General features: G+C 36.1%; 2 protein-coding genes and 1 long non-coding RNA gene across 3 annotated transcripts in view; 2 read left to right on the top strand and 1 right to left on the bottom strand.

Annotated features, from left to right (window-relative positions):
- LOC139995286 (midasin) overlaps positions 1 to 16,674 on the top strand; it is a 128,902-nt gene that overhangs the window by 48,413 nt on the left and 63,815 nt on the right. The gene's annotated exons all lie outside the window — the stretch shown is intronic.
- Positions 1 to 16,674, bottom strand: part of LOC139995314 (uncharacterized) — a 52,269-nt gene that overhangs the window by 12,048 nt on the left and 23,547 nt on the right. The gene's annotated exons all lie outside the window — the stretch shown is intronic.
- On the top strand, positions 4,519 to 10,000 carry LOC139995315 (uncharacterized). Its single transcript, XR_011801941.1, has 2 exons — positions 4,519 to 8,574; positions 8,668 to 10,000. It is a non-coding gene; the product is annotated as an uncharacterized lncRNA (long non-coding RNA).

Below are 16,674 nucleotides of genomic sequence, written 5' to 3'. Positions count from 1 at the left end.
CCTCCGCCAATGATATCGGACGTTCATATTTACTATCAGCCTGCACCTATTTTTCTGCCTTACTTTGTTTCTGTCCTCTGCTCTCTTTCTCTTTTCTTGTTTTTCACCGTCGAAATAAATATATTTCTGTATTTATTAACGTCTGGTATACCCCTTAAAGCGGTTACTAAACATTTGTCAATCTACCTGTTCGTCGTTCTAAATAAGCCAAACGACTTTGTTATTATTAACTAATTTAGTTACGTTGCTAGATGTGTATCTTTATCGACACGAGTGAGGTGCGAATCGATAGAGGACAAATAAGGAAATTTCGAGTACGTGGCAAGAGAATGTGGGAATCAGAAGGGGCTGTTAGTTATAAGTCAGACTGTCGACGAAAAGGGTAAAAAGGGAAGATAAATTGGGAAAGAAGAAAAATGGGATATCTAGTAGTATAGAATATGTTTATTCATCCTGACAGTCAAGAATTGCACATGGTTTGCAAAAACCTATATTTCCAAAGCTACTCCTCCTCATTCACACTCTGTCTTACTCTGCTGACTAATTACCCTACTTATCGCACCCTTTCGTTTCCTTTAAAGCTGTCTTTGGTCTGCTGATAGCCTGGCTTTTCTTCTCTCTTCCAGCTTCTCCAGCCACTCCACGATCTTCCTATTCTCTAGCTTCCACTCATCGCCAACCTGACGCTTCTTTCGGTTTCCCTGTCCCCTGTTAAGTGCTTTCGATTGCCGGATCTGTTCTGTTATATTATATTTCCTAGTGTCTGTCCTGAATTTCCCAATTTCTACATTTTGCCTATGCTGTGAACTTTTGACCTCTTCCTCTTCTTTTCACTTTTTTTTCTTTTCTTATAAATATTCTAACATACGTTCTATTGTTTTATTTATTCATCCATTTATCTATATTACTTGGTATTTTTCGTTATCATGAAATATTTGAGCGTTTTCATTAAATAAAGTTTGCCAGGTTACAATGAAATTAACGTTATTATCGACAACTCTTGCGCGTAAGCTTATTTTAATAATCAATTTCGATTATCGGAATTTCAATGTATGCAAACGGTTTCAAGTTATTAACGAAGTATTGGTTAATCCAGAATCGATTTATACAACAAATCCGCTGTACCATTGTCCGAATTAAACGTTTCGCTCGCTTTAAGAAAACACATCATAAATTCTCTTTTGCGCCACGCTGTACGACACGTTGGCTTTCACGTGCATCTCACCATGAATATTTCATTTATTTGTACAAAAGCCGCACGGATTGTCGTCCACTGGTTTGTCCCTATTGCACGCGCCACATCTCATTGTCCAGCTATTCAAAAGGCGGTTTCTATCCTATCCACTATAGTTATTCATGTCAGTTATTCTTCAGCATCTAATTGTTGTGGCTTGTTTCGCGTTAGTGGCGCCTTTCTCGCTCGTTCGCCGCATCTCTGTTCCGCGACCAATCCCAACGATTTTCTATCGAAATCGTTCTAGCGCTCGTAACTACACCTTTGATCTCTTCATCGATAGTCTTCAAACTATTTAACACTTTACCGACCGCTAGTGGTTCAACAGCATACGCACGTTCGACCGGTAGTTCAAGCGCAGATTCTCCCCGGCGCCGGCTCTGTTTCGGTTTAGACTCTCCAATACCATTCTTTTTGTTCATTGCGAACGGTACGTTTTTCAAATTGGTATAAAACTGTGGGAGTTTACAAAGCAATGCAACTGAGCAAGGTATCTTAGTACAAAGTAACAAATTACTGCTCAAATAATGAGAAAAATTATCGGCGACAAAATGCCGATTAATGGAGTATCGGTCGGTAAGCGTCGGCGACAAAAAAAGATTAATTGGCTATCAGTCGGTAAAGCATTAATTGCTAAATAACATGTGAATGGCTACCCCCAGCGGGATACTATCTTTGAGGTTGATTGTTTTATTTCTTTAGTGAGGTCAGTGGGGTATTTTCTTTTTAGTCTTCTTTCTATGAAAGATAACAGCAGAGAGTGTAATATTTTTCTGTACAAAAGCTTTTAAAGACGTTTACGTATTGCGATGAACTGCGTTAAAACGCGGAAGATATAACAATGTGCGCAAAACACACGATTTTTTTTACACAACAGGTGTAAATGGGAAATTTGTAGAAAAATATTACAAGTAGCGGATATTTATGCGAATTTATATAAATGTGATTTAGACAGAAATTCGTGATATCTTATTACGATCTTAATTAATGAAATATCAGAAAGTTTTATACGACGTGCTTTCTATATTCCACTGTGACATATCTTCGAGAAGTTTTCTGATTCATTGCGTATCAGACTCGTTGGTTAGACGATAAAACAATTTATTATTTAATTATCACATCTCCGTGGAGGATGCAATAACCAGAGACATCTATGGCGCTATATACGTAGCGTTCGCTAAGAGTAGTTTCTCGAAACTGAGGTGTGACGACTTAGCTGCAACTTTGTCGTGCACTCCACGAACTTCATGCTTCTGTGATTCTACCCGTTCTGTTTACCCAAAGTTTGTTTGGAATATATATAGGATGTCCCGTAAGTTTCTACTTTAATATACCACACAGGAGTATCGGGGTATTTTTTGAATAATAATAATAATTTAATAAGAAATCATCTTTGTTAAAACTACGTCCAAGGTTACCGATGGTAGCTGTCTGTGAAAATTGCAACACCATGGTACGTCTACTTTTGCTACTGCGTCAAATCACAAGACACAAGATGTGTCTTAAAAATAACTGACAATGTATAGTCATTTCTATTTAGTAAAATAGTCAAACTTGAAGATGGTATCCCGCTGGGGGTAGCCATCCATATGTTCTTTAGTAATTAAGTTAGAAAAATTTACCAAATATCCAGCTGGACAAATTGTAAAGTACATATTAAATAATAAAAAAAAAATTTCTAATTAGTAGTAGAACACACGATAAAAAACTCAGAAAAAAAGAGAAAGAAAGTTTCCCAAGAGAAACAGATCTTTCGCATGGCCTGTAAAAGTATACGCAGCTATATTAATTATCTAATTATTTTTAATTAATACTAAATTAAATAAATAATTGTCATCAATTAATAGCCATAGGTAAGGTAATTGTAGCAAATTAAGCGTGTGAATACTATTTCGATATTTATATTTTGTGTGAAAAAAAGAAATAATTGAAAAAGAAACGTTAATATCAAATTACTCTTATCGAGTGTGACAAAACTTTAAGTTTGTAGAATTTAGAATGGTTTAAATGTTCTCAATTCTCTTCTGATACATATATTCGTTAGTTTTTGTAAATATTTTAGGAATAGAGGGAAATTGAATAAACAGAGAGCACAGGTGGCAACGGGAAATTAATAATTATCTGGCTGTGTGTATATCGCTAACCTGATCAGTCTCTAATCCGACTGAAACCCAGGTGCTTGCTAGTTAAGCGACTGTTAAAGGCTTGACTGGTTCTAAGACTGATTTACTATTAACTGGAAGGTTAGATTCCTGTTAACAGGTTCCAACCACGTGATTATTATTACCGGCTATACTTAGTTTCCATCAGCTTGATTGGAAATTTATGTTGCCTTCTAACGATATTAAGAAAGAAATTATGTGAAACGATTCGTATGAAAATCACACGGATATTCCAGTTATACGTTGATGTTGCGATAATGAAGGTTCGTGTTTTTACCGATTTATGGTAAATTTCTTCTTCTTTAATACAGTTGATAATTGGTGCGGCAAATTTAAATTTCAAAGAAACTCATATGCGCCGATCTAACAACTTTTATTTCTTACGGTGTACAGTGATTTAATAAACAAAACGATCGGATAATCCCAGAGATAATATGACTGTGCTAATGAGAAAGATACGCAAAAGTCTAGTTAGGGCTTCGAGTATTTCTAACTAAAAAATGAGTACGCTCGGTAACGCTGATGAGTTGTCGTTTACCGATCGCTGCGAAACTTTTTGATTAACTAAAGTGGATAGCACGTGTTCTGGATGTTCAAGGCTATCGCTAACTTCCTCACTGCACTGTTCGATCGTTCTTCCGAATTCCTTTGCTCTATCCCGTGCCAGTGCCAGGTCTAACACAGCTCGTAAGCTTATATAGGGTGTCTCAGAACGAGTATAACAAAATTTGCCAAAATTCTTCTTCGAAATCGTTCCAAATAAAAAACATGACTTTTTGGTATTTAAATTTAGTTCATGACTTTTTGGTATTTAAATTTAGTTCATGACTTTTTGGTATTTAAATTTAGTTCATGACTTTTTGGTATTTAAATTTAGTTACAACTACCCAAGTACCGATAATGTGTACAGACATATCTTCCTACGAAATTTCTATTCCAAATAATTATCCAAGTAACTCTACGTTTTTTAAATCTATTTCAAATTAATTCTGTATAGTAGAAATTTTAATATATAAATATTGGATAATAAAATTAGATGTAAACAAGCTAATAACAATATTTATCTTCATTTTGATGATCTTCGCAATATATATAGAATAGAAATCCATCTACTCTAATGAAAAAAAGGATAAAGATTATTCTAAAGTGTTATATTCTACAAATAACAAGAAATTTCTTGTAAAAATACTCATCCATAACCGTGTGGAGAGCTGAAAAACCGACGGTTGGAAAATGGTACTTTTAACAGTCGTGTTTACTCTGTGCCACGATTCGATCGAATTTGAATGACCAAAACACCGTATGCTGTTTTTCTGTGCAAACTGTTGTAAGTCGTGAGATTTTCTCGATAAACAGTAATACGATATTGCTTTTTGCACTGCGTCGTTGAAGATTGTCGAGGAAGAACCGACGGTGCTGCCACAGTAGTTAGAAACTAATTTCTGTGTTGCCCAAAAACAGTTAGATTTATGTTTGCTGACTATTCAGGTCAGAAGAAGTGAAAATTCTGAACTTTGTCCAACAAACTTCGGTTTCTTCGTCTGATAACGGTGCGACACATTTTTGTGAATTATGTGTCCACGATAAATTCATATATTTGTAATTCATTGTTAATGTTAACGCCGTGTATATGAGGTTAAAAATATTCAATTCCCATGTTCACGTAATTATATAATAATACAAAATATAAAATGGAAATTATATAAAAAAAAGATATATATATATTAATTAAGATATATAAGATATAATTATATTAAAATATTGGGTTTGTCATTGGGTGGTATTGACAAAATCCGCAATCACTTAGCTGCCAAACCAATATTAAACGTCCAATATTTTGGATAATAATTACAAAGTTAAATTGAAGTTAGAGCTGCTAGGTGAGTGAATTTTTACTGAAAGAGAATAACAGTTTCAGTGGTAGGTGGTTGTATCTTAGGGAACTTGCCAACTAACACAGAAAAGACGATATTTCTGACAATATCTCTATGTTCTGTACAATAAGGAAGGAAAGTAACAGTTTGGATTGAGAAGTCGAAGAGAAGAGAAGAGAAGGAAACGCGAATAATATAGAGCGGTAGATGGGAACGAGACAAGCGGAAGCAGGATATAAAATTTAATTAAAGCAGCAAAGAAACTAATAAGAGGAAACAGAGGAAGTAGATACAAGAGATGAAGCAAGATATCTGCATGAAAGACTATAAAGATTAATCCATTGGATGAAAGAGTGAACTACAAAGAAAGAAAGAAAGAAAGAAAGAAAAGAGAAAGATATAGAAAAATGAAACAGCAGAGTGCAATAGCAAAATAGAAAGCGTGGAAGAACCTGCAGAAAGTAAGATTCTTCCTAAACTGTATTTCTCGTACGAAGTAAAATATAACGTGACTCTTCAGTGATAAAAAGTAAGCAAAGATAAAAATATCAAGACGGACGACGATAGAAAAGGAGAAAAGTATGAAATCGATAATTTGGCTGAATAGAAATGGAGCGCGCGAACCAACAAGCATCGTGTCTCTTTTGGGTATCGCGTTACTAAATTCGTCGAAACGACAAATAACACGCTTTTTTAGATGCGAAACTCGCATCTTGAAATGAATAACGCGAGAAAATTCCGAAAACAGATTTAAAAAATTGTCTTGCCATCTGCGCCATACATACAGTGGCTCACGAAAGTATTCGAACACTTACACTTACAAATTTCAATTAATAAAATGAGGTGTACTGAACTAATTTGCTAAAACAATTTAGTATCTATAGTGACGGAAACGTCTCAAGATTACACGAGTAAAATTTGAAAACGATTCAATAATATAGACAGGAGTTATGATACATTTACTAGAAACATTCACACTCACAAACGTATTCCAGCGCTGTAACACTGTTGATAGTTTTTTGTCTTCCTTTGCACCGAATGTAAACATCATTGCTAAATGAAAATATTGGTACGTTCGCTTGACGTTAGGATATCGTTTCAGTAACAGTAACGTAAAACTGTGCACAATAGTATTTAAAACAAATACCAAAAAGTGTGAAAGAGAAATAATATTCCGATTACACGAGGATCATATAAATCATAAACGAGATTGCCGGAATCGTGAACAGAAGTAAATGCACGATACATTATATCATAAAAAAGTGAAAGAATGAGGAAACACTTGGAAACAAAGCTCGATCAGGTCGACTAAAGAAGTTATCATTGGCGAATGAAAAAATTCCTACTACATCCGCTCCTTAACTCGCAAGTATAGTAGCTGATATGTTTTATAAAAAAGTTCACCCGGAATTATGTCGACGAATCTTACAAAATAATGATTTTCTTGGCAGAGTACCGCGAAACAAGCCATATATTAATGTGGTAAATCATAAAAAAAGATTGACTTTTGCAAAAATCTGTATTAATAAAGATAATTCTTTTTGGGACAAAGCCGTCGGTCCTTCGATCGAATAATTTCGCGAAAAAGGCCTACGTGACTCTGTCCACGAACGGTTGCTCACGTGCGTGGTGGGGCTAAGACAAAGGACAAAAGGACGCTAAGGGGGAAAGACGAATTAACAGTCAGTATTAGTTGAGAAGTCAGGGAGTGCGGACTGCGTGTTGAGAGAGTGTGGTCCGCGTGAGAGAAAGAGCGTTAGAACCATAGTGACGAGAGTCAAAGCAAATTAACTATTTAGTTGTCTTAATTATAGTACGTTGTTGTATTTAATTCACGTTAAACAATCATCGTTTCCTGTTCAATCAACATCTATACGATCCATTTATTGTAAATAAACTAATTGTAGTATAAGATCCTACATTATGTGTGAAGAAAACCAAATACGGAATTGGAAATCCGACATTTACATCAAACAAAGAAACATGGCGGTGGATCGGTCATGGTGTGTGGGTGCATGGCTGCCAGTGGCACCGGAAATTTGATATTTATTGATACAATACCTGATAAATATAAGTATTTAAATATTTTTAAAAATAACCTTAGAGAAAGTGACCGTAAATTAGGATTATTGCAAGATTTCCGCTTCCAACAAGATAATGATTCTAAGCATATTGCTATTATTGAAAGAATGGATCGTATATAACATATCACAGATGTTAATAACTCCACAGCAAAGTTGAGACATAAATCCGATTGAAAATTTATGGGCCGAAGTGGGAAAAAGATGAAATAAATTTCAGATAATCTGAAAGCAAGTATTGAAAGATAAAATTATAGAAATATTGAACTCCGTTGAGTGTAGTTTTACAAAATTATTGGTTTACAGTATGGAACATTATTGCTGCTAAAAATGGTCTAACAAAATATTAATATTAAATAATTTAATAATATATGTAGCGTTCAAATACTTTCGTCAATCACTTACAATGCGTGTTTCTAGTAAATATCATAACTCCTACCTACGTTGTTGAATCCTTTTCAAATTTTACTGACATAATCTTAAGACTTCCATCTTCCTATTCACATCTGCTTGTCTAAGAAAATTACTTCAATGTACATTATTTCGGCCATTCAAATTCGCCGTATCTTTTACATTTCCCGTTTTTTCCTTCTATAGGAAATGCAAAAATACTACAAACAGCAAAGTACTAACAGCGTTCCCTCAACGCGAGACTTTATTATCCTGAACGTAGATCTTCAATGTTTAATCGATCTCACGATCGACCCGTGGAAGAGCAGCGTTGCGTTAACGCAATATTTTATTCGCAGTTTCTTTGGAAAGTTGCAGTGAAATTTTTGCATCAGTGAACCTTCAACATTTTGAAGACTATGCTACGATTTTAATTAACGCGAAACAAGGTTATCCGATTAGTATTCAAACAGTGTGTGTCATAATTAGCTCGCGTAATCAAGATCCTAATGCAAAAGGAATTTCGTAGGAGACTTGGTCGCATGATTTGAATATTCCATCAATTTTAATTAGCAATATGAGACAATGAATTAAACGAAATCTGCTTTAAAGTGCTCTGTGAGTTATCCTTGATGACTGTTCAGCAAATCCATACTGCCATCTAACGACAGAGTGAAAAACACGCTTAGAATCGGTCGTTGAAAATTTCTGTAAAGTGGATTGTCGGACAAGAATCGATAAAATGCAGAAGAAATATGCAACAAACGGAATTTAAATATTTACACATTCCAATGAGATGCATGGGAACGTAAACGGTGTGTTTTATCGCGCAGGTATAGTGTTCGCAAAGCGATTGTTTGCATTGTCGAATGCATGGAAATTGTAACACTTTCGTTAATGGACTGGCGATTTCTATGCATTTTTAGATTTTTATCTAACGAAACGGAACTTGAATGGAGAAGTTAAATGAATTTTATGGAATTTCAATATCGAGCGAAATTCGATGAGATTTCTTATTATTCTAAAAAAGAAATATAATGTTACTTGCTACTGTGTGTTTCCATGACGATGATTGATCCATGATCTTTGATGTAAGAGCCATAATCGCGGTCAGTGTGTAACGAAGGACGTAGAATGACCCGCTTTATGCGCCGAGATGCTAAAAAATTTACGTTACGCCATGTCCCAGAGCAAATTACCGGATACGCGGTGACATTGCACGCTCCAATTGCGGTTATAGATGGTGTGACACACGCCAGATCATTGGTAAATGCCGAGGTTTGTCATCGAACTTCCATTTGCTTATTCGCTACTTTTATCGTCGCGTGTATTTCTATGAATCTAACTTTTGCAAAGTAGACGAATTTCCGTGAAGATATTTCAGAATAAAATACCATTCTTCGTCTTCTTCTCTTCTTTTTCGTTGCTGTAGTACGTAATGAGAAATCTATAAAATGACGCTAATTATGTCTTATATGCATTGTGTAATATATAATGACGCAAAATGCATAAGAATCCGTGGAGTGACAACGGTGATAGTATTTTTTGAAATTGTCTCGTTCAGGACAATTCATTAGGACAAGGTATAACAAACTTGCTTCGAGTAAATCACGCGGCAGACGGTTAATTGTCCACGTTCGTGGAATAAATGAAATGTAAATTAGAGGAGACGCCGCGGTTAGTTTACCCACCAACGTCTGTCGAAGATAAACTAAACAGGATCGCGGCCTGATAAATCGTCGTGCGTGAACCGTAAGCAGATGAATTAATAAAATGGTAAGTCAACGCGGACAAAGTTTTCTTTCTGCTTGAGGATTCAATCTACTTTCGCTGAGTATTTCTTCTTCCATTCTCCTTGTTCTTGATCTATTTTTCTGAAATTTTTTGAATAATTTACGCACTGAAAAATTGTCCAGGCGAAACGAAAGTCTTTAACCTTCCCCAAGTGTCAAACTTACGGTTCCACCAGCTTCCATAACCTTTTTTCAAATTCTAACTCGTACGAGAAGTCACTTAAGGCAAATGGAAATGTAAAAAGGTATTGAAAGTAGCCAAGGCATTTTTAAATTAAATGAAATATAGTAGGCGATAATATTGGACATTTTTGCTATAAATCTTCTTTTACATTTTACTTCGTGTCTTTTGCAACAATATGTCCTTACACATACGCGAAACCTAATGTGTCAAAGGTTATGGTCTTCGTCTTAATAGAACGAAATGGATCGTACACAATTCAATAAAATAATATAAAACAAGAAATATTGCGCATCTATCATTCCCTTACGAAATGAAAGAAGCTTTTGGGATAACCTGATACATATATTTTCAAATTTCCCATAGATGCATAAATAAAAAAAAAAAAAAAAAAAATAGCCTAGTTATCGCTATAGTAATTTATTCCATCGTCTGTCTACTCTGGCACAAGCTTCCTTTTCTTTTTGTTTTTTTTTTCTTTTTTTTTTTTGTACAAGGCTTCCCATTAGCTGCCATCGTTTCATGAGTAACGACATAGGGTAACGTTTACGGGGCTTTCTCTTTAGTTTCCGTATTCACAGGCAGAAACATCTAAATCGGAAGCAAAACAGCTAGGGCGGTGCGAGAGTTTACGCCCAGGGCGACTGAGACAGCTCTCGTGACGATGGGAAAAGGCCACACGTCTACTCGTGACGGTCGTCGACCGCTCTGCGGATTTATTTCTCTGTGTAAACTTGAACAAACTTTCCTTGAAATTGAGTGCTTCGTTCCTTAAGAACTGGGCTTTTACGTCGAATATAAATATAAATTTAATTTTGTTAACATTAGAACTACCACACCAGTCAAATTGACTCGTCTTACGATTTTATTTTCAAATTCCTACTTCATGTTATATCTTTTTCCGCAATGATGTAATGACTTTTGCAACGATAACCAAAAGAGTAATATAATATAATGAATTTTATTGTTTTTTATGTATTCAAACTGAAAATAATTTTGTATCAAGGCTACTTATACCAATACCAGTGAAAATGACTGGTACTTGTCAAAGTGTAAGATGCTGCTGCAATCTGTTTATCGAACTCCAGTTAACCAGTTTCCTCGTTTTCTACAACTTGCCACACGCTCTTCAAATTTTTACTGCGTATCATTCGATATGACGATATCAGTTATCAGGAAAATTCCGGATCGATCGCTAAATCGCTAGTTGCTAACACTAAAAGTATCGCATCAGTCAAAATGAATTTTTTTACAATTTTATAAATGTGCCAACCCTCGTTTAGGGACCATGGTCGCAGATGGATTAATAATACCAAAAATGTATTACATCATAACATGGAATTCCTTCTGTAAGAAAGTAATAAATCAATAAATATAAAAATATTCTATTATTAGGTATTTTTTAAAGACCAGTCATTTTCACTGGTTTGCTAGAAATAGCTTCGTGTTGACTATCGGTAGTTCTAGTGTTAACACTTTGACTGACACGTGGGTCATATATGACCCGTTACGGTTTCTCCTGTAACGCCATGGTGGTCATTGGTGACCGGAGCGTTTCAACTTCTTACAATTGTAAAAATTAAACGAAAATTGTCAGTTAGGGCATTTTGAATATAACCGACAAATAGAAGATATTTTGAAATGAAAAGTGCCCTATTGAACGATTAAACATTTTTATTAGAACATCAATAAAAAAAATGCGAAAAAATCTTGCATCTAACGGTCCACTGTGTTAAAAGACTTTAAACATAAGTGTGAAAATAGGACTTATTCCACCGATTCTTAGCAATTTTTGATCCTAATTGTTTAACATTTTTTTATACCACTCTTTGCAAAATTTTCGTGCCAGGTACGCATGCCCCTCTTTCTTCCGCATTTCGTGTCGCCATCTTTGTCGAATAAGTATATTTGACGGCTCTGGTGAATAGCACTGTGTGAGGTGCATTGCCAGTGCCATTCTAAAATCTGATACCTTGATTTTTGTTTTTGTTGCTTGTTTAGAGAGTATCATCGCGTTTGAAATTGATGTATTTAACAATAACTCTAAAGCTAATTTTATATACCACTCGAGGGTTCTTCTATGTGGTGCAGAATATGCCATCATTTGATCTGATAAATCTACAGCACATTTTTCTCTCTTGTAATCTACCACTACCATTGGTTTATCACAAACATAATTTTTTTGCGGACCTCTACCATTCCAGGCGAATGTTTCATCGAAATCATAAAAATAATCATAATACTGTTTACCAACATCTTCTACACGTTTCAACAATATATTCTGCACGTTTTGCTTACGAATGTTGTTTTACATCATGAATTTATTATTTTGCCATTATATGCTTTGAATAATAAAAATACTCCCGTGGCGTCCTCAGCGAAACATGTGATTTCAGTATGGCAGTCAAAGTGTTAAGAAAATTAGAAATACAGTAGGATCTTAGATAGTAAACAAAGAGATAAATAAACCGGTAATAGCCAGAAATCGCGACGTTTGTTTAGAGTCGACGGTCGGTACCGATGATCCCTTTTCATCTCGTAAAATTCGTCAACACTGGAAAGTACAGTTGGCGCAAAATAAATATCGTAATAAACTCTTTTCAGAACGAAGCGAGCGAAGAAAATGCATTGGAACAGAAAGTTGCGCTGTACTTTCGTCGAAGTATGCAATTTCGCGACTGACAGAATTTTCCAATCTTGCGAACTTGCTGCAACCCTGAGTCTCCATGGCTTGGAGAAATCGAGCCGTAGTTTCGATACTCTGAAACTTTTACGCCTTCATACGATCTTTTCTTCGTTACCTTATATTGTTTAAGACAACATTCAGAAATAGTTACCTTTTGTCATTCGCCATTTCCCGAGCCAATAACATCTTTTTATTTACCTGTAGTCTAATTTAACATTTTCAGTGTTTGCCAATTATTTGCTTTCCGTAATGTTCGCAATGAAAAATTTACAGATTCCTAATTTACCTCAACAACGTTTCCCTAACTTTCGCGTTGAGCAATGTACATTTGCATTTAAAATATGCATTTTTCGATCCTATTATCGACGATGCTTCGGTTTCTCGACATTATTGTGCGTAAGGAACCATCTTCTAGACACTACACTATCCATATACAGGGTGTCCTGCATAACGCGACCCACTATTCTTCTGTTATTTGCGGCCATGCAAGACAAAATGTTTCGAACTGAACTACAACCGACGATGAAAGAATTCCGGAAATACTTAATTTTCCTCGCGAAACCAGACTCAGCTTGGGTAACATAAATGGGACCTATACATAGTTATTATAAAAAATTGTTATTATGTACGACTATGTAAATGATAACTGTACTGGTAAATTGGAAATCGGCTTAAACACGAACGATCTAAGATCGCGGAAAGTTACCGGTCGTATGCAACGACCGGGGAAAAAGAACGAGCTGGAATCGATTATGGTCCTTTTGAAGGACTCTGAAAAGACCTTAAGAGCAGGAAGATATCGGATCCTTTTTGAAGCCGGTACACAGAAATTCAAGACGGCCTCTCGCAGTTCAATTTCCTCGGTGCTTTGTGAAAAAAATCGTCAGACAAAAATTGTCCTTGTCTCTACGCTTGCTCATATCGGGTGAAATTGTTCATGAAAAAGGAATCTCAGGACACAGGTTCCCTCTTTTACAAAGCTTTTCTCTGTATATTTATTTTAAAACCGCTGAAACGGACCAGGTTGAATTTTACCTTCACCGCTCCTTCTTTTTACTGTTCCTCCAGTTTAAGATTCCTTTTTTCTATTTTGATCTCTAAACGTTTTTGGCTTTTCGACGACACTTCACATTTTGCTGTTATTCGATCGTTAATTCATGAAATCACTAGTATAGTATAGTAGGAAAAAGAACTCTGCACTTTTTCTCGCGCTAGCGAGCCAAGCGTGTCGCAAGAATAAACATCCATCGAAGGTTTTCATTTTTCGTGTTCGACAACTTGCTGTCGAACAAATTTTATTCCACAGTCAATCACGAACGTTCACGGTGAATGATAGAAATTGTAGAGAAATGTCGTTATGAAAATAGTCGTGCGACCAGGAAACGCTCTCCGAAGTCATAGAAAATCAACAATCTTATGGAGCTACTGAGATATATGAGGTGTTATTGGGTGTAGTGCGTTAAATAATCACTCGGTGTTTAGGTCAACAATATATTTATTCACAAGTCTTCTTTTGATCGCGTCGCGCATCGCTTTCGGTTTCACTATTCAATCTCGTTGCCCGGTTACAACTCGACTTTATCGCTTCCTTGTTCGAACCAAACTGTCGATCGGATTCGATTCTTTTCTTTTTGTCGCCCCTCAATATCCCCACTATCCACGCGTTTGTTAGGCGTCCGCGACCGTTACCACGCACGCCTTCTCGAACATTCGGTGGAAGGATCGTTGGAACATTGATGACTCATTAGGCATTTCGCTTCGGCGATATATGTACATTGTTGCCGAGTGCCGCCATATATATATAACTTTGTGTGTTGGACTAGATTAACTGCGTAGTAGTGACACACGTATGTGAGTATGAGTGTATGGAAGCATATGTGTGCGCAGCGTCTCGAAAAACAGATGAATGCAACTGTTCCGTTGGCAATATGGAAGATGGCGAGACAAAGAAAGTACTGAAACGCGTGCAAATGTATATCGACGAAGATCCTGGAAATCCTTTATTAAGTAAATCTAGAACTGTTTTAATATGAATTCTAAACGTATCCTTAGTGTTCCTTTACTTTTATTTCTGCGATTAAGATCCACGATTCTCAACAGGAGCAATACGGAACCGTCCCGTTCCAGGATCAATTCAATTTTCACGCTCGGTCTCTGCTCGAAACGTTTACTCGTTAGGGGATTCAGGTCAAGTAAAAACAACATTATGCTCAGCGACTGTGGCCGGTGTGCACAAGTGTGCACGTCGAACAGAGTAGTACACGTGTTCAAACAAAGGATGCCACGCTTTCCGATTGAAATGAGGTGAATCGAGCGTTAATCGATTAACCATGCTGATAATGACGAGCTTATCGAAACGGCAGAATGGAATCATGAGACGCAAAAAGTATACTGCGGCCTACGAAAATCCTAATCACGATAGTCGTATCGATACCAACCAGATTTCAAAAAGTTTCGTCTAACGCGTATAATGTTATTTTTATTCCGGAACAGATGGGACCACGTTGTAAAAAAGAAAAAATGTTCAAAGATGTTCGAAAGCTGTGTGATCTGTGCCAGTTGCGAATCTGTAGATTTCATTCGTTTTTTGTCAGTCTGATATTTTCAAAATTATACGCAGGAGCGTGTCTACCGAGCTTCGGTTTTTCAGCGAAACTGAAAGCTTATTTTTAAAGAAAATACAGCGATCAAAGTACGTGCCGCTGGTTTCTAACTAACTTTAAGCCATCTATCAGCTAACTGATTGATTTCATATTAGGAAAATGCTGCGTCTTCAGACAAGATCGTCGAATTACTTTAGTATCTCATTGGTATCGGATAAGGCAAGTACGGTAGCAGCTGCAACACTCAGGAACTGTTGAAGTAACTACTTCAAGAAAAACTCTACATCTTTATTTATGTACATTTGTGACCTGGAGACTGCTATTACGCAGAAATATTTTAAATAAAGAGCTGTGCATATTATTGTACCCTTGAGTATGCATTATGTTTTGGATTGCAAGGTCTAGGAACAAAGGAACTAATAAACAGATTCCTATTTATGTTTCCTGTAGCCTCTAGCCAAAGCTATTAGGCTAACTTTTTTGGTAATGTCCTTTTGCTATAAATATATGAACGTGCTGCCTATCATTGCATTGTCTAGTAACACTAAGAGAGTAAGGATCTGAATCAGCATAAACTTATATTTATACTTATACCTTTAATTATTTCAATATAATTTTTAATAAAAAATTTATCCACACATTCTTCAGTCAATCAACTTCAACAGGAACAATGTGTGTTTTAGCGAGGTTCTCCTTTGTCAGTGTCCCGGCGATTGAATTTTATCTACATTTTGTCTTCAAATTATAGGAAGCAACGAGGAATACTTTGGTTGAACATCTTGTGGTATCTTCTTCTTTTTTTTGTAAATCATCTTTAAGCTTTTCTTACAAATTTGAATTACTCCTAACATATTCCTCTTCTTTTTTATTCATATAATTTGTACTTTACAATTTGTACTTATCAATTACAATTTGAACATCTGATAAATTTGTTTAACTTTATTGCTAAATAACATGTGAATACCATCTTTGAGTTTGTCAATTGTATCTCTTCAGTGAGGTGTTTTCTTTTTAGTCTTCTTTTTATATGCGTTTTGCTGGTTTCAGTAGCCAGCTGGTTTGCATCATTTTCTTGTATTTTTTTGCATATCTACCGATATATATTCGCAAAAGGAGATTCTATAATAATCAGAATTGGAATATTCTCGTTAACGATGGCACGTCGCTGGCCAAAAATGTGTCCAACCCGATGCCGTCATTAGCCAAAATCCTACCGATCGTTCGTTTGGAAGCTGAACTCGTGGTGTTTGACTTGTAGAGGTCATCGGGCTACAGTTGGCCCGTTTGCCCAAGACTCATCGGCCGACAGTGGCTATTTTCGTAACCCCTAGAGGGCAAACGAAGGAAGCAGAAGGAAACCGACACTTTCAGGCCAAGTTGGATAATAATGGGAACGGAGTTGGCTCTCGTTTATCTTCAGTGGAAGCGGGCAGTTTCGAATTCCTGCTGAATTCACCCTAATCACCCGAGTCTCGGCCACGTTCTGTAAGAAAAATAATCTTCGTTTGGTCGAGGAAAAACTTACTTATCCTGGCCGTAGTGAAACGTTGATTCAAGCGTTGAAATGAAATAAGAAGCAGTCTATTCCTTCACGGTGAAGTAATTAAGCCTGTGTTCTATCGCAAGACCAGTATATTCCCGTCTCTTACGTATCTCCTTTCCTTTTTACC

Source organism: Bombus fervidus, chromosome 15 (assembly GCF_041682495.2).
Source record: "Bombus fervidus isolate BK054 chromosome 15, iyBomFerv1, whole genome shotgun sequence".
In the NCBI taxonomy this organism is placed as follows: Eukaryota; Metazoa; Arthropoda; class Insecta; order Hymenoptera; family Apidae; genus Bombus; species Bombus fervidus.
Note: the sequence above shows the minus strand (reverse complement) of the source record. Positions and strands in the feature narration are given on the sequence as shown.